This window comes from Aegilops tauschii, chromosome 4, assembly GCF_002575655.3.
Source record: "Aegilops tauschii subsp. strangulata cultivar AL8/78 chromosome 4, Aet v6.0, whole genome shotgun sequence".
Lineage (NCBI taxonomy): Eukaryota > Viridiplantae > Streptophyta > Magnoliopsida > Poales > Poaceae > Aegilops > Aegilops tauschii.
This window is the reverse complement of record NC_053038.3, coordinates 342,093,908-342,113,068: the sequence shown is the minus strand read 5'-3', so window position 1 is coordinate 342,113,068 and position 19,161 is coordinate 342,093,908. Positions and strand designations below refer to the sequence as shown.

Below are 19,161 nucleotides of genomic sequence, written 5' to 3'. Positions count from 1 at the left end.
CGTTGCTGGACGTCCGACGGGTTAGCGCGGCGTGGACTGCCCCACCAAAATGCATGCCCGCTATGTGGCCAGCACCATGAGACCATAACACACCTGCTGATCAAGTGTGTGTTCGCCAAGCAAATATGGCTCTGGTTCAAGGTGGACACCGGAAGGATCGGATTTGAGCCAAGGACTGATGAGACACTTGAAGATTGGTGTATCAGACAGGACCAGGACCCGAAGCATCGGAGAACCACACATGCCAAGTGTCTCCCGGGTTTGTGGATGATTTGGAAGCATCGCAGCGATATGGTTTTCAATGGTGCAACGCCATCCGTCTCGACCTACATCGACCAGATTGAGAAGGAGGGTGAACTTTGGGCCAAGGTCGGCCTAATTAGCGAGGGAGAGAACCCAGCGTGGAGCAATCGCGAGTAGTTAGCTAGAGAGCTCGGGGTGGAGTTGGGCAAAGCCCAATTGTAAACATTTGTAACCTTGTACACTTTGGGAGTCTCTCCCACCTTCTCTAATGAATGATACGCATGCTTGTCCGTATTCGAGAAAAAAAATGTTAGGATTTTCATGCATTTTATCGCATTCCCACACCCTTTTATTTGTTTTCACAAGGATTTCATCTATGGAGTTATTCTGATGCACAAGAGAAGAATCCCAAGGATAAGGTGTAAAAATAATGTTAATTGGTGTGATAAAAGAATACCAAATGAGAGGTTCCAGAGCAGTGAGATGATAATAAAGTGTGCCAAATGAGTAGGGAATTTTGGAGGATGAGCTCCATGGAGCTAATTTTTTAGAACAATAAAAAATCACATTTGGAAGTTACAAAAATATCTAAAACAAATTCTACACGTTCATATGGATATATTCTACATTTGTATAAAGTCTAAAGATGAAATACATTATGATGAGAGCTACACAAAAAAACAAATTCATGCATTTAAAAAAATGAGATCCAAGGGCACTAGCACTCAGGACATATTTTTATAGAAGAAGCCCACCAGATGAGATCTAGGAAATTCACTCCGACGGGAGTCGAACCCTTGTCTGCAAGGATGCGCCCTTGCCACTGGGCTACAGCCCACTCCTCAATTCGTGCATTTTTAATAGTGAATCGTGTGTGTACTAGCCACCATTTCAAAATCATAATTTTATCTTTTTAGTGTAGCTCTCGCCATAATGTATGTCATCTTCAAATTTTACACACATATAGTATACATCTGTATGAACGCTTGTGACCTTTTCAGATTTTTTTTTAAACTTGAAAATGTGATTTGCTATTATTATTATTTTCAACTTCAAAATGTGATTTTTTTTTTTAAACGAGCTCCATGGAGCTCGTCCTCCATTTAGCATTTTTGGCGCCAAATGGCTTTCTCTCGAAGGAAATACCGGTCAGGTACCAGCATTACCGTAACTCACTTTATTATCGAGTGGAATACATCTCCATGGTTAACCCGGACAGAAGGATGAAGCTGTCCTACGTTCACGTATATGGACATGATCGGGACCCGAAAGGAAGCATAGGTTATCAATTGTCATCAGCCCGCGCCATGTTAGTCCTGTCGTCGACGCATCATTGAGCACGAAATCGCTGGAGTTGTAGCCGACACGGTTGCCTGCCTCCGCCGCCTGTTGTACGGTTGGATGGTCACGGCCCGGCTGTTTGTGTTGGCAAATCTTTGGAGGACGTCCCTTGTACGCCTTGCAGATGTAAGCTACGAAGTCCCCGAAGTTCTGAAACAAACCAGCTCATCACAATTCAAGAAGTAGCGTGTGGATATACTGCTTCCTTCCCATGCTTCCATCTGTGCTCCCATATCATCTTACGACTGTCTTTTTTCCTTTTTCCATTCTAATCTAATCATTTCCCTCTGATTTTAAGGGGGTGGGGCCGGGCCTTATTTTGTTTCAATCAGATCAATCCATGTATGCGGAAGCACGGATGGACGTACGCGCGGGGAGCAGGCAAGTCTCGTCCGTGGATATACATGGTGAAGTTCAGGCATCATAAATACATACATGCTGAAGCTCAGGCATACTATGAAAGAACAGGAGATGAGTGGCTGTTTCTTACGTCGTACAGCGGCTTGCCATCAACCACCACCCACGGAACGGACGTGTGGCGAGGCAGGAGCGCATCTGTCTGTCTCCCGTACCTGAGCGAAAGCTGGAAGGAGCAAACAAAGTGCCAACACTATGGTTGGTTATCTAGCCATAAAATGTATGCGACTGATACCACAGCGCAGCGGCATAGGATTAGTAACGGACCTTGTGGCCATGCTCACTCTTGTAGCACTCCATGACAGGCTTGGGGTGAAGCCCTTGTTTCTGGAAGCACGACTGCCACTCCTGGTGCTTGTACTCCATCGCCAGCTCCTCCATGCAGTTGATGAAACCGAAATGTACATTCTGCAACCAACAACAGCTAGCTATCATAATCATATCCGGCCAGGGCAGGGCCAGGGGTGAAGTTGTGAGGAGAGACGACGATGAGACGCGAATGAATTACCACATCCGGCCAGGCGTCGATTGCGCAAGCCTCCACGGTGTTCAGCAGGCATTCATCGGGGCCACGCTGCATGCAACAAGCCAATATCCCAACGTTCGTATCAGCATCAGCACCATACACCGCCAAACAGTCAGTAATTAGACAGTGCTAATTCACACCGAAACCCAAAACCCAAAAACATTCTAGTACTGCGGCGATGGCGCACCTGACATGTGATGGCGCCGTGCGCGTCGACCTTGGCGTTGCCGTAGGGCACGAGGGTGAGGTCCGCGGCGTCGAGGAGTCCGTCCTTGAAGACTCTGGCGAGGCTGTCCACCATGAACTCAAATGAGTCGGGGCACAGAGACTCGTAGTAGAGCTCCATGCGCACCTTCCCGTTTCCCGCCGCGACGACGTCGCCTGCTGAGGAGGCGCCGCCGATCAGCAGCAGGAGCGCGGCGAGGAGGAGGAAATGGTGCAGGCGGGCGGCCATGGTTTTCGCTCCTCCGGATGATCAATGAGCAGAGGATGTAGACCGTCGGGAGCTCCGAGCCTTTGGATGAGTGGAGGTGCTTGGCAATGGGGGGTTTATATTGGCGAATAGCGTGAGGCTGGTGGCCGCGTGTGCAGCGAGGTGGTTTAAAGGTCAAACTAGAATTACTCCATGTCTAGCTACTCAGCTGCGTGTGTCCATGCGAAACTAGAAAGGGTGTTCTATATGCACTTCTACACAATCTAATGAAGCTTGTTTCTTTTGGAAGAGTTTGCCACTCTAGGCAAGAACTCAGTGCGATACATTTCCTTCCAGAACTAGATCGCGTAAACCAGTAGGCAAATGACCGCTTGAGGATTGCCAGTGGTGGCGTTTCTAGAAGCCAGCAAAATACAAAACCTCAAAGGAAGTGGCTTGCAATTAATTAGTGAACCATTCCATAAGATGGAAAGTGCAAGAGAATTCTACGGCAACACGGCTGGTAGTGGAGCCTAAACTTGTGTTGTGCACATAAACCAAGCCATTACTCAACCCGGACTCCCGGAGGAATATAGGCGGCAACTGCTGGTCGTGTCATCTTATCTTTCCCTTTTTTAGAGTCACAAAATCAGGTTTTCTGCTGGCCATTTCATCAGAATATGTAAATGATCTCGCTGGTATATGATGAATAGTTTTTTCATGTAACTGAAAACCAAATCAGGTTATTTTCTTACGAACGAAGGCAAAAGATTTGGCTCATCCATCGTGCTTGATGACTCCCCAACATTTTTTTGAGAAAAGACGTATGGCAATCCGTCCGGACCGGGAGCCTTGTCACTAGGCATCTCCTTAATGGCCTCCCAAACCTCCTCCGCCCTGATAGCAACATCAAGGACATGCAAGCCAAGGGGTTGTTGGTTGAGCTCATCCCAATTAAAGTCAAAGTTGCTCTTGTCCCTTTTCCCCATGACCTCGGAGAAGTGGTCATGTATGATCTTCTCTTTTTCACATGCCCCTTTAACCATCCGTGTGCATGATTGACTTGATGGATGTGGCTTTTCCTTCTTCGAGCATTGATGCGGCGGTGAAAAAAGTTCGTGTTTGCGTCACCATCTTTAAGATTTGTTCCTAGCCCTTTGAAGCACGACCAAACTAATCACCCTCTGTGTGAGCCTGGCATGGAGATCAAGCTCCTCAGGGGGAGGAGGCACGCTTCCTGCGCAATGTCGAGTCGAAGTATCAAAAGAAGGATCGCATAGATCTTGGCCTTAGAGAAAAGGTTTTTACTCCACTCGGTGAGCGAAGCGCGGTTTTCTTGAGCTAATGATGCAAGATAATATATGGCTCCGTGTGGGGCACACGCTCACTCCACGCCTTTTGGACGACCTCATGAAATCAGGGCAAAGACACCCATAAATTCTCAAACTGGAAGGATCGCAGTGATCTAGGCCCCTTGTCATCGACAAGCAGGAGAGGACAATGGTCGGAGAGGGAAGAATACAAAGAGTGAAACGCATGGCTGTTGAAGGTTGTGTCCTGCTCGACATTGCAAAAGGAGTCAAAGCTTGCATAAGGTTGGGTTATCCCTCTCATTGCTCCACGTGAAATGCCTATTCTGAAGGTGGACCTTCTTAAGCTCGCAAGACTGCAAGGTGGCTCTGAATCGGTTAATCCTACTATGGTTAACATTCCGCTTGTTCTTGTCCATAGCTCGATAAATCAGATTGAAGTCCCAAGGCTAGCCATGCCATACCCGGCAGGGGCTTGTGGCTGATCATCTCGACAAAGGAACCTTTGCAAGCGGAGTCGGTGGGACCATTAACGGACGTGATTTTGGTGCCCATCATCATAGGCACGTTATTGTCGGATACTGCACAAGGGGTGATTGGGGTTGCGCAATAACTGCCCCCACTAAAAAAGCAAAATAATTCATACCATATATTTAACATAAATCATCTATAGGGTTGGACTTGAAATTCGAAACTCGCGAGGTAAACGAGCAGCTTATTACTCAGCTCGAGTCGACTTGAACTCGATGACCAACGAGCCGAGTTGAGTTCTAATCTAAGCCCGTTAACAGAATGCGTTTAACGAGACGAGCTACTAGTTACTCGTTTTTCTCATTAAGCTCGTTAATCAGAAGGGACGTGAGACAAGTAATAATATTGTTGTTTGTTGTTATCATTTGTGGAGTGCACCAAGTGTCCCTTTAGTGTCAATTGTTGTGATTTGTGAAAAAAATATGTTTATACAAATACATTATCGTAGATTAACTGTATATATAATACGTATATTTTGTTCTTTACATTTATAATGAGTTAAACGAGCTAGCTCGAGGGTTAAACAAGTTGAGCCGAGTTTGATATTGAGCTCATTATGTCGATGAGTTGAGCCAAATGTGATATTGAGCTTATTATGTCGATGAGTCGAGCTGAGCTAACGCGTTATCTTAATGACCTCTAACTAGTTGAGCCGAGCTGGCTCAACTCGACTTGAATTCCGGTCGCAATCATCTAATAAATTATTACCACCCCCTCCGTTTCTAAATATAAGTCTTTTTAAAGATTCTAACATGAACTACATACGAAGCAAAATGAGTGAATCTACACTCTAAAATATGTCTATATACATCTGTATGTAGTTCATATTGAAATCTCTAAATAGACTTATATTTGAGAATGGAGGAAGTACCTTAGAACTATTTATTGGAATCTACTATATCACTAAGCTCCCTAGGGGTAAAAGGCCTCACAATCAGTTGAGGTGTCCAATTAAAATTGAGTCACCCAATTTTGACCAAGTCAACAATTTCTCAAAACTCTCATTCAATTATTTTATATTGTACACTATGCTTTCTAATTTTTAAGTCCTCGCAATTAATTGAGGTATTCGATTTAGAACTTGGTCACCTGATTTTGACCAGGACAATAATTTCTTAAGGAGTTCTCCCATTTAATTATTGTAATTGACCATATTCCCTAATTTTGAAGCTCTTTTATTCGATTGAGATATTCAATTTTGAATTTGGTTTACGATTTTGTTCGGGCCAACGGATTTTCAAATCAATCAACATCATCCGGCTAGAAAAACATATCAACCCCATGCACTCTCTTACCACCTAGAAAAAAGTGCCACCATATGATGATACTATAGCACCAATATAGTACACCCACCGACGCAAAAATTTACCCACAAAAGTATGAGTTGATTAGCGCATAATACAGAATCACACCTTGAAAGGCCCACAAATAACCGCATTATAAATAAACATAAAACACACTCAATCATCTACCCCATCCGCCAAACTAAATATTCCATCAGTTTCAAAATACAAAGGGTATTAGTTCTTTGGAAAGTCAAATTTCTTTAACTTTGACTAGGTTTAGAGCCAAAAATATCGACATCCACAACATTAGCAAAAATTTATGGAAATTCATTTCATGATGAATCTAATAACACCAATTTGATACATTTATTCATAAATTTGATCAAACTTAAAGAGGTTGGACTTTTCAAAAAAGTAATACACCTTATATTCTAAAACAAAATGAGCAGTTTTTTTAAGAGTCTCAACAACACCAACGGCGAAGCAAAGCGCGTCCTACCCTTCTAGTTGTGATGAAGTTTAGACCTAATTATAGTGTTATTTCCGAGGGTGCTCCCCTCTTTTTGAAAAATAATTATAGTTCCACTTTTAGAAATATGTACTGATGTATGGAAGTTATTATGTTGTACTCCCTCCGTTTCTAAATATAAGTTTTTTTTAGAGATTTCAATATGGACTACATACGAATGCATCATATGTATTTTAAAATGCAGATTCACTCATTTTACTTCATATGCGTTCCGTATCAAAATATCTAAAAAAAACTTATATTTAGGAACGGAGAGCGAGCATATGTAAACCGCGCCACCTTCCACTGTTAAGATCGTAGGCCACCAGTGTGTGTACATCTCCGTACGTATTAACATGAACAGAAAGATAAAACTGCCAATGCTCTCCATATTAACTTGTACAGAAATTCACATCACCATAACTCACTTTATTATTGCGTGATGCACATCTCCATAAGTAACCTGAGCAGAACAGTGAAACTGCCCTGTGTTCACGTATATCGACGTATGTATATAAGCCCCGAAAGGCAAACATAATAATTTATCAATTGCCGTCAGCCCGCGGCACCTCAATCCTCAACGCCGTCGTCGAGCTCGAAATTGCCGGAGTTGCAGCTGACACCGTTGCCTGCCTCCACCACGGTCGGATAGTGACGGTCCGGCTCCTGGCAGATCCTGGGAGGACGTCCCTTGTACGCCTTGCAGGTGTAAAATACGAAGTCCCCGTCGTCCTGTAACAAACGAGCTCGTTATGCTGTAATTCAAGAAGTGGCATGTGCATACATGGTGAAATTCAGACATGATAACAAAACTGGATCTAAAACTCGTGGGAAGGAAGAGTGGGTGTCGCTTACGCGTGGCTTGCCATCTACCACCACCTGTGGGACGCCGCTGAGCGGAGGCACAAGCGCACCAGTTTGTTTCCCATACTTGAGTGAAAGTTGGATGGAGCAAACAACGTAACACTCTGGTTAGCAATGCAACTATAAAATGTACGTACTACAGTATACTAATATGACGCAAATCGGCAGAAGTGGTTTCTAGATGCAGAAAATGGTTCCCACAATCAAGTGAACCTTGTTTCTTCTGGGAAAGTTTGGCAACTCTAGACAAGAACTCAATGCTATACATTTCCTTTGGAACTAGATCGCGTAAACAAAGACGGCAAATGACCGAATGAGGATTGATAGTGATGTTTCTAAAAGCTAGCAAATACAAAACATCAAAGGAAGTGGCTTCCAATTAATTAGTGACCATTCCATAAGTCGAAAACTTCAAGAGAATTTCACATTCTGCCCATCAACTAAGTCATAACTCACTAGGGGAAAGATAGGCCGCAACTTGTGTTCACTTCCTCTTGAGGATTGCCGGTAGTGGTGTTTCCAAAAGCTAGCAAATACAAAACATCAACGGAAGTGGCTTGCAATCAATTAGTAACCATTCCATAAGCTGGAAACTTCAAGAGAATTTCACGGTAGCACGGCTGGTAGTGGAGCCTAAACATGTGTTCTGTCCAGCAACTAAGTCATACTCACCCGGAGAAAGATAGGCAGCAACTTGTATTCACTTCCTCTTGAGGATTGCCGGTAGTGGTGTTTCTAAAAGCTAGCAAATACAAAACATCAAAGGAAGTGGCTTGCAATCAATTAGTAACCATTCCATAAGCTGAAAACCTCAAGAGAATTCCACGGTAGCACGGCTGGTAGTGGAGCCTAAACTTGTGTTCTGCCCAGCAAGTCATAACTCACCCAGAGAAAGATAGGCGGCAACTTGTATTCACTTCCTCTTGAGGATTGCCGGTGGTGGTGTTTCTAAAAGCTAGCAAATGCAAAACATCAAAGGAAGTGGCTTGCAATCAATTAGTAACCATTCCATAAGCCGAAAAGTTTAAGAGAATTCCACGGTAGCGCGGCTCGTAGTGGAGCTTAAACTTGTGTTCTGCCCAGCAACTAAGTCATAACTCACGCAGAGAAAGATAGGCGGCAACTTGTATTCACTTCCTCTTGAGGATTGCCGGTAGTGGTGTTTCTAAAAGCTAGCAAATGCAAAACATCAAAGAAAGTGGCTTGCAATCAATTAGTGATCATTCCGTAAGCTGAAAACTTTAAGAGAATTCCATGGTAGCGCGGCTGGTAGTGGAGCCTAAACTTGTGTTCTGCCGAGCAACTAAGTCATAACTCACCCGAAGAAAGATAGGCGATAACTTGTATTCACTTCCTCTTGAGGATTGTCGGCAGTGGTGTTTCTAAAAGCTAGCAAATGCAAAACATCAAAGGAAGTGGCTTGCAATCAATTAGTGACCGTTCCATAAGCTGAAAACTTCAAGAGAATTCCATGGTAGCACGCCTGGTAGTGGAGCCTAAACTTGTGTTCTGCCCATCAACTAAGCCATAACTCACCCGGAGGAAGATAGGTGGCAACTTGTGTTCACTTCCTCTTGAGGATTGTCAGTAATGGTGTATCTGAAAGCTAGCAAATACAAAACATCAAAGGAAGTGGCTTCCAATTAATTATTGACCATTCCGTAAGCTGAAAACTTCAAGAGAATTCAACGATAGCACGGCTGGTACTGGAGCCTAAACTTGTGTTCTGCCCATCAACCAAAACATAGGTAGCCATTGCTGACTAGTACTATGTTTTATCTTCCATTTTTAGAATCGCAAACCGGCTCGATGTAGCGTGTTAACATAGCATTACCACTTCATAGAGATGATGACAGATAACACTCGTTGTAGCGTTGAGCATCTCCTTCGGTGCCCCTATTCCCGTGAGGTCTGGTTCGAGATCCTACTACCCAGCAGGTTGCACAGTTCACACCTTCACCAACAAGCTCTCTTCAGGAGTGGATGCCCACGGTCAGTGCCGCGGTGCGGGTGGACCAACGTAAAGAGTTGAGTGCACTACTCTGTTGCACCCTCCGATGGATCTGGCTGGAGCGGAATAAACCTGAATTCTGAACCGCGCAGCTGCGCTCGTTCGCTGTCTCGAGCGCACGCGCTCCAGCCGTTCGATGCGGTCCGGCGATCCCCCGCGCGCGATGTGCTTCCGACCAAGTGCCATTACGGGATTGCGCGAGGCGTGCGGCGCGTGGTGGGCCCGGCACCTTTATTCCAGGCGAAAGCTGCCCACACCCCCTGCTCGTCTTGTTCGAAACCGCTGCCCGCACCCGCAGATTTCATTCGAACTCCTCCCCTTCTCCCTTCCTCTCCTTTAGCAACGACGCGACGAGGCGGGGTGTTGCGGTGGTGGATCCGGCGCGGAGTCGCCCGTGCGGGAGGCCGTCCGCGAGCGCCGCGAGTCGCCGGCTGCAGGCGGAGGTAAACCCGGCACCTATTCTCCCCTATCCTCGCTCTGCTCCCCGGTTGCGGGCCATGGAGTTAGGGTTTCGATGAGGGGGCGGGCATGAGGTTGTCCATGGCGTCCTCGGGCTCCGTGTCGTCAATGCTTGGAAGGGTGCGACGTTGCTATGGCTGGGGAAGGGGGTGGGGTTGTGCTGGGGGTAGGCGGGATTGATTCGCTGTAAGGGGATACACGCGACCGAATCCTGGTGACTGGGGCATAGGATTCGTTTTTTATGACAGTTGCTCATAATTTTGCGAGATGGAAGGGCAGTTGTTCATAATTTGCGAGATGGAGGGGTAGGCGATGTTGCTTGCTTCTCAGGACGCAGTTGCTCATAATTTTGATGGCAGTTGCTTAGATTTTTCCTGTAATTTGCGAGATGGAGGGGCAGGGTAAGGGGATGCATCTGACTTGTGGCAGTTGCTCATAATTTTGATGGCAGTTGCTTAGATTTTTCCTGTAATTTGCGAGATGGAGGGGCAAGGTAAGGGGATGCATCTGACTTGGGCAGTTGTTCATAAATTTGATGCTAGTTGCTTAGATTTTTCCTGCAAATTTGCGAGGGGAGGGTCAGGGGATGCATCTGACTTGGGCAGTTCATGGAGGGATGATCGAAGTTCATAGTATCCACAGTTGCACTAATTAGGGGCAGTAGTCTGTTGGGGAACGCAGTAATTTCAAAAAAAATCCTACGCACATGCAAGATCCATCTAGGTGATGCATAGCAACGAGAGGAGAGAGTGTTGTCCATGTACCCTCGTAGACCGAAAGCGGAAGCGTTATGACAACGCGGTTGATGTAGTCGTACGTCTTCACGATCCGACCGATCCTAGCACCGAAGGTACGGCACCTCCGCGATCTGCACATGTTCAGCTCGGTGAAGTCCCGCGAACTCTAGATCCAGCTGAGGTAGAGGGAGAGTTTCGTCAGCACGACGGCGTGGTGACGGTGATGATGAAGTTACCGGCGCAGGGCTTCGCCTAAGCACTACAACGATATGACCGAGGTGGAAATATGTGGAGGGGGGCACCGCACACGGCTAAACAATCAACTTGTGTGTCTATGGGGTGCCCCCCTCCCCCGTATATAAAGGAGTGGAGGAGGAGAGGGCCGGCCCTCTCATGGCGCGCCCAAGGGGGGGAGTCCTACTCCCAGTAGGAGTTGGTTTCCCCCTTTCCCTAGTTGGAGTAGGAGAAGAAGGAAGAGGTGGAAGGAGAGAAGGAAAGGGGGGCCGGCCCCCCTCCCAATTCGGATTGGGCTTGGGGGGGCGCCCCCACCTTAGCCGCCTCCTCCTCTCTCCCACTAAGGCCCAATAAGGCCCATTGACTCCCTGGGGGGTTCCGGTAACCTCCCGCTACTCCGGGAAATGCCCGAACTCATCCAGAACCATTCCGATGTCCAAACATAGCCTTCCAATATATCGATCTTTATGTCTCGACCATTCCGAGACTCCTCATCATGCCCGTGATCACATCCGTGACTCCGAATTACCTCGGTACATCAAAACACATAAACTCATAATACAGATCATCATCGAACGTTAAGCGTGCGGACCCTACGGGTTCGAGAACTATGTAGACATGACTGAGACTCATCTCCGGTCAATAACCAATAGCGGAACCTGGATGCTCATATTGGTTCCTCCGAATTCTACGAAGATCTTTATCGGTCAAACAGCATAACAACATACGTTGTTCCCTTTGTCATCGGTATGTTACTTGCCCGAGATTCGATCGTCGGTATCTCAATACCTAGTTCAATCTCGTTACCGGCAAGTCTCTTTACTTGTTCCGTAATGCATCATCCCGTAACTAACTCATTAGTCACATTGCTTGCAAGGCTTATCGTGATGTGCATTACCGAGAGGGCCCAGAGATACCTCTCCGACAATCGGAGTGACAAATCCTAATCTCGATCTATGCCAACTCAACAAACACCATCGGAGACACCTGTAGAGCATCTTTATAATCACCCAGTTACGTTGTGACGTTTGATAGCACACTAAGTGTTCCTCCGGTATTCGGGAGTTGCATAATCTCATAGTCATAGGAACATGTATAAGTTATGAAGAAAACAATAGCAATAAAATAAACGATCATAGTGCTAAGCTAACGGATGGGTCAAGTCAATCACATCATTCTCTAATGATGTGATCCCGTTCATCAAATGATAACTCATGTCTATGGTTAGGAAACTTAACCATCTTTGATTAACGAGCTAGTCAAGTAGAGGCATACTAGTGACACTCAGTTTTTTCTATGTATTCACACATGCACTAAGTTTCCGGTTAATACAATTCTAGCATGAATAATAAACATTTATCATGATATAAGGAAATATAAATAACAACTTTATTATTGCCTCTAGGGCATATTTCCTTTAGTCCCCCACTTGCACTAGAGTCAATAATCTAGATTACACAGTAATGATTCTAACACCCATGGAGTCTTGGTGCTGATCATGTTTTGCTCGTGAGAGAGGCTTAGTCAACGGGTCTGCAACATTCAGATCCGTATGTATCTTGAAAATCTCTATGTCTCCCTCCTTGACTTGATCGCGGATGAAATTGAAGCGTCTCTTGATGTGCTTGGTTCTCTTGTGAAATCTGGATTCCTTTGCCAAGGCAATTGCACCAGTATTGTCACAAAAGATTTTTATTGGACCCGATGCACTAGGTATGACACCTAGATCGGATATGAACTCCTTCATCCAGACTCCTTCATTTGCTGCTTCCGAAGCAGCTATGTACTCCGCTTCACACGTAGATCCCGCCACGACACTCTGCTTGGAACTGCACCAACTGACAGCTCCACCATTCAATAAAAATACGTATCCGGTTTGTGACTTAGAGTCATCCGGATCAGTGTCAAAGCTAGCATCGACGTAACCATTTACGACGAGCTCTTTGTCACCTCCATAAACGAGAAACATATCCTTAGTCCTTTTCAGGTATTTCAGGATGTTCTTGACTGCTGTCGAGTGATCCACTCCTGGATTACTTTGGTACCTCCCTGCTAAACTAATAGCAAGGCACACATCAGGTCTGGTACACAGCATTGCATACATGATAGAACCTATGGCTGAAGCATAGGGAATGAGTTTCATTTTCTCTCTATCTTCTGCAGTGGTAGGACGTTGAGTCTGACTCAACTTCACACCTTGTAACACAGGCAAGAACCCTTTCTTCGCTTGATCCATTTTGAACTTCTTCAAAACTTTATCAAGGTATGTGCTTGGTGAAAGTCTAATTAAGCGTCTTGATCTATCTCTATAGATCTTGATGCCTAATATATAAGCAGCTTCACCGAGGTCTTTCATTGAAAAATTCTTATTCAAGTATGCTTCTATGGTATTCAGAAATTCAGTGTCATTTCCGATCAACAATATGTCATCAACATATAATATCAGAAATGCTACACAGCTCCCACTCACTTTCTTGTAAATACAGGCTTCTCCAGAAGTCTATATAAAACCATATGCTTTGATCACACTATCAAAGCGTATATTCCAACTCCGAGATGCTTGCACCAGTCCATAAATGGATCGCTGGAGCTTACACACTTTGTTAGCACCTATTGGATCGACAAAACCTTCTGGTTGCATCATATACAACTATTCTTTAAGATATCCATTAAGGAATGCAGTTTTGACATCTATTTGCCAAATTTCATAATCATAAAATGCGACAATTGCTAACATGATTCGGACAGACTTAAGCATCGCTACGGGTGAGAAGGTCTCATCGTAGTCAACTCCTTGAACTTGTCGAAAACCTTTCACAACAAGTCGAGCTTTGTAGACAGTAACATTACCGTCAGCGTCAGTCTTCTTCTTGAAGATCCATTTATTCTCTATGGCTTGCCGATCATCGGGCAAGTCAACCAAAGTCCACACTTTGTTCTCATACATGGATCCCATCTCAGATTTCATGGCCTCAAGCCATTTTGCAAAATCTGGGCTCATCATCGCTTCCTCATAGTTCGTAGGTTCGTCATGGTCAAGTAAAATGACCTCCAGAACAAGATTAACGTACCACTCTGGTGCGGATCTTACTCTGGTAGACCTACGAGGTTCGGTAATAACTTGATCAGAAGTTTCATGATCATCATCATTAGCTTCCTCACAAGTTGGTCTAGGAATCACTGGAACTGAATTCTGTGATGTACTACTTTCCAACTCGGGAGAAGGTACAATTACCTCATCAAGTTCTACTTTCCTCCCACTCACTTTGAAAGGGCATGTAGCCCCTAAGTGTGGTTTTGGTAATTGAATGACAATCTCTATGGACTAATGTTTTCAGTGAGATATATTTGAAGGTTTTGTCCATAGATGGTGCCTCAAGGATATTGGATGGAATCAAGGATGAAGTCCATATATATGAAGATAATGCCTCAAGGATATTGGATGGAATCACGGATGAAGTCCATATAGATGAAGTTATATTTGCTCTAAGCTTTGGTATTAAATGACAATTCCTATGGAGCATCAAGTGCATTGGATCTTATATGAAGATATGTTCCATAGTGATGCTTGAAGTTCTTTGGGTTGTTATGTGAAGATTGCCATCAAAGCATCCGAAGAAGTCCTCATGGTATCCCTCTCTGGATACCCCATGCACACGGGCTTATACCGTGCGCACGGGGTCGAGTGTCAACTCTCTGGATACCCCGTGCTCACGGGGCCTAGGTGTTGGCTCTCGAGATTCCATATCCAGCGAGGTTTCAAGTTGGTCTTCTGATGATCAAGGCTTGAGAGAATAATCAAAGAGAAGAATTCGAGTTATGGTTTCAAGACAAGATCATGGTGAGCTCATGTGTTGGGTTTCGGTTGATCAAGCCTTGAAGCAAGCAACTAGAGTGAAGAATTCATTATGCCTCTCAAGACAAGATCATGTTGATCAAGTCTTGAAGCAAGCAACTAGAGTGACGAATTCATTATGCCTCTCAAGAGTTTGGGATGGAGTTTTTAGAAGGGCAAGTGGTGACCAAGATGATATTCATAGTGGAACTTGATATGGTCATGAAAGAGTCTTTGGTGATATTGTCTTGAAGCAATGAAGTGAAATGAAGAGTTCATTGTGGCTTTCAAGAAACCAAGATGGAGCTTGAAGTAAAGATGTTGGTTGACCAAGATGAAGCTCGAAGAGTATATCTAAGTGGTCAACTCACAAAGCACAAACAATGTACCACGTGAGATCAAGTGATCTAGTGGTATGGTAAGTAATTGTGAATTGTGCTTTGTTACCTAACCCATGCTATATGTTTGTTATGTCTATGTGGGTTAGGTGTTTCTCATAGGCTTGCATCAAAAGGAAAGATCTCGTGTAGCCTATGTGTGGATGACATCAAGTTGATGGTCATCGGATTCGAGGAGTCCAAGTGCAAGATGAGATGACATCAAGTAGTGATGGTCATCGAGTTCGGGGAGTCCAGGTGCAAGATGAGAAGCCGGAGGTTATATGCTTTGAAGCTTGCGGTCCACATCATGATAATGTGCATGTGAATATGGGCTTGATATAAGGCTTCCCTCATTGCATCATGAGGAAGCAATTCGAGTATCTTCACCAAGTGGTCGTGGACAAGAAAGGGATTCCAACTTGAGGCAAGCATTAAAGTCATCATCAAGCTCAAGTTGAATGTGCAAGGCAAAGGTATACCTTAGCTAGGTTTTCCTAGTTTTGCCGGTCTCATAGTGCTTGGTGGGAGACCGGATTATAGGTTTGATAGCCGTACTATCAAGAGGGACTCTCGGGCAAGTAGCTTGATCACGTCGCATGCAGAGAGCTCAAACCTTTGCATTACTTGCATCATTCTTTCTTGTTTATCTTGGGTGGTTCTCTATGTGAGGACCTTGGGCTTTTCCATAGCTTCAAAACGAGCCCAAGATCATCGAATTCGGAGTCCGTATGCCCAAGTTATCGATGTTTTAGTGGGCTGCCGCTGGCTGTCCTGGGGACCCCGTGTGCACGGGGTCTTTGACCCCCGTGCGCATGGGGTGTCCAGAATTCTGGGTACTCCGTGCACATGGGCTCGTACCGTGCACACGGGACCCCGTGCACACGGGGTCTCAACCCCCGTGCGCACGGGGTGCCCAGGAAATGCCCGTTGGAGCCCCAACGGCTAGTTTCGGAGTTTGGCTATTTAAGGGCCCTTTCCTCCCACCGGTTGGGGGCTGGTTCACACACATTCTAAACACCTTTTTGAGCCTCTCTCCACCTCTCCCAAACCCCTATCTCCCCTCTATGTGAAGGGGGATTTGTGGATGGATTAGTGAGCCATTTGTTGATCATATCCAAAGCATCCCCTCTCTTCAATCTCCTACTTTCAAGAGTGCATCTTATGAGATTGAGAGAGTGAGTTGAGCATTTGTTGCTTGACCTTGCATTGCATTTGTTGCATTGGTTTGAGCTCCCTGCATCGATTTGTTCGAGTGTGAGCCCGTGAGTTTATTACTCTTGGAGGCCTCCGCCTCCTAGACGGTTTGGTGATACATTGAGAAGATTGTGAAAGAGGCCTATGTGGCCAAGGTTCCCCCGGAAGCTTCCTCTTGTGGTGTGCTCCGGGGAAGGGTGTTGAAGTGGCCTAGGTGGTCAAGTTCCTCCGGAAGCTTCCTTGTTTGTGGTGTGCTTAGGAGAAGTTGTAAAGGTGTGGTGGTCGCCTTCAAGACCAACCCCGAGTGAATCGAGGCTCATCCGTTGGGGGTGACTCGAAAAGGAGAATACGGTGAGTCACTTGGTGACGCCCCGGAGCTTTGGCTTCGGCACCGCTCTAACGGAGATTAGCACTCTCACGAGTGTGAACTTCAGGATAAATCCGCGTCTCCGACTCACTTGTGGTTATCTCTTACCCACACCCTTTACTTACCGCAATTCATACTTGCTCGTATTGATATATCTTGTGCTAGTTGAATTGCTTAGTTGTTCCTACATTTCCATATCTTGTGATATAGTTTGTGCTTGCTAGTTTCCTTAAGTGCCTATCTTGTTTAGCATAGGTTGTTGGTGCACTTAGTTGAGCCTAGCATATTTAGGATTTGTGCTTGAAAGGTATCCGTTTAGTTTAATTCCGCATTAGGATAAAGCCAAATCCGTAACAGTTTTAAAACGCCTATTCACCCCCCCCCCCTCTAGTCGTCATCTAGATCCTTTCAATTGGTATCAGAGCTTTGGTCTCTCCTTGCTAGGCTTCACCGCCTAGAGAGTAAAGATGTCGACTAGTGGTATAGTGCACGATGACACTTTCTGTTTTAGTGGCACAAACTATCACTTGTGGAAAATTCGCATGCTTTGTCATTTCTGGGCCATGGGTCCAAATTTTGTGCGAATTGTTCTTGTAGGGGCTTCTCCATGGAAGGATGAACTTTTTCCATCTATTAAGGAAAATGATGATATGCTTTGTGGGTATGGTGCAAAGAATGCCTTAATCCGGTCTATATCCCTCGAAGTGTTTGAGTCAATTATGACGTGTGCGTCGGCTCATGAGATGTGGACAAAACTTGAAGAAATATATGGTGGGTCCAATCTTGATGAGGTCAATCATATTTCGGAGGTGTCTCTTGAGGAGTTCTCCACATCTTCATATCATGAAGAACTCCATATTGCTTCTTCCTCCGTGTGCTTGGACATTTCAACTTCTTCCACCTCACCATCATATGACATGTCCCAAGGTAATGACATGGTGAGTGGAAATATAATTTGTGATGATGATGTTGTGCTCAACATTGATGATCTTTCATGCATAAATGCTAATTTTGTAGCTTCTTTGGACTTGAACACATCTAGCAAAAATGACATACATTCTTGTGTTGGTAGTCCTTACATATCATATAGAGATTCCTTGAATACTTGTTGTGATGATATGCTTGATTCTCCTTGTTGCCATGATATCTATGCTTCTATTTCCTCTAGTTGTTGTTTGACTAACCATGTAGAGGAAATAAGAGAAAATGGTGCACACATCACTAATGGAGAATTTGCTAGAAGTGCAAAGAAGGAAATCACTATGTTGGAGAGGAAATGCTATGAGTGTCAAGAGGATGGACATGGATATCCTACTCTTGATGATGAAGAATCTCCCTCTCCAAAAGAATCATCATCAACCTCCGATGTTCACATGTGCCTCATGGCAAGAGGTACTACCGAGGTATCATCTACTCTTAGTAATGATAATGATGAGAGTGATGATGAATGTGATAGGGATATGAGTCAAGAAATATATGAAATTGGTAATTCTCTTCGTGGAGTAAATGAGAACACTTATGAGATATTTAAAGATCTTATTACTCATTTTGGAAAGTGTAATGATTTACTTCACGAAGAGCAAGAACAAAATGATAAACTTGATTGTAACCTTCTTGATGCTCTAGAAACTCTTAGAGACTTAGAATCTTCCAAAGAAGAGATTGAAGTTGCTCATGATAAACTTAAAGAGGATTTTGAGCACCTTGACCTTGGCTACAAGAATGTCAAAGGAGAGCTCGCCAAACTCTCTAAGTCTTATGAGGAACTTCAAGCTACTCATGTGAAGTCTCTAGTTTCTTCTAGCTCCTCTCATATTGTCAATGATGCTTGTGCTACTAACTCTACTTCTTGTGAAGCATCTATCTTGAAGGAGAATGTTGAGCTACGGGCTCAACTTGTTTTGCTAACTAGCAATTATGGGAAATTAGAAGAAAGTCATGAAAAGCTCTCGGGCTCTCATGATGACCTTCTAATCTCCCATGAAAGGCTAAAGTTAGCACATGAGGCTATTGTGACTAAGGTAACATCTTGTGAGCCTCATGTGGACATTAGCACTATTTCTACTCAAAATGCTTTATTGACATGTGCTAGTCCTAGTGATTCATCTAGACATATTATTCCCAATTCTTGTGATGAATTACTCTCCTTGCCTTGTTGCTCTAACAATGAAGTTTCTACTTCCTCTAGTACTTTTGTTGATACTAACCTTGTAGAGGAAAACAAAGAGCTCAAGGCCCAAGTCACTAATTTGAAGAAAGACTTGGAAATGTGTCATGAAGGAAATTCCACTCTCAACACTATCTTGAGTGTTCAAAAATCCCCTCATGACAAGGGTGGACTTGGTTTCATCTCCAACAACAAGAAGTCCAAGAAAAAGAAGAAGGGACAAGACTAAGTCAAGAATGATGCCAACATTACATGCTTCAAGTGCAAGAATGTTGGACACCATGTGAGATATTGTCCATCGAAGAAGAAGGCTTCAAATGTGAAGCAACAAGGGAAGCG

At 44.6% G+C, this 19,161-nt stretch overlaps 1 pseudogene; it reads right to left on the bottom strand.

Moving 5' to 3' along the window:
- Positions 1-1,405: 1,405 nt before the first annotated feature.
- On the bottom strand, positions 1,406-3,059 carry LOC109743989 (gamma-interferon-responsive lysosomal thiol protein-like; annotated as a pseudogene).
- Between the last annotated feature and the right edge of the window lie 16,102 nt (positions 3,060-19,161).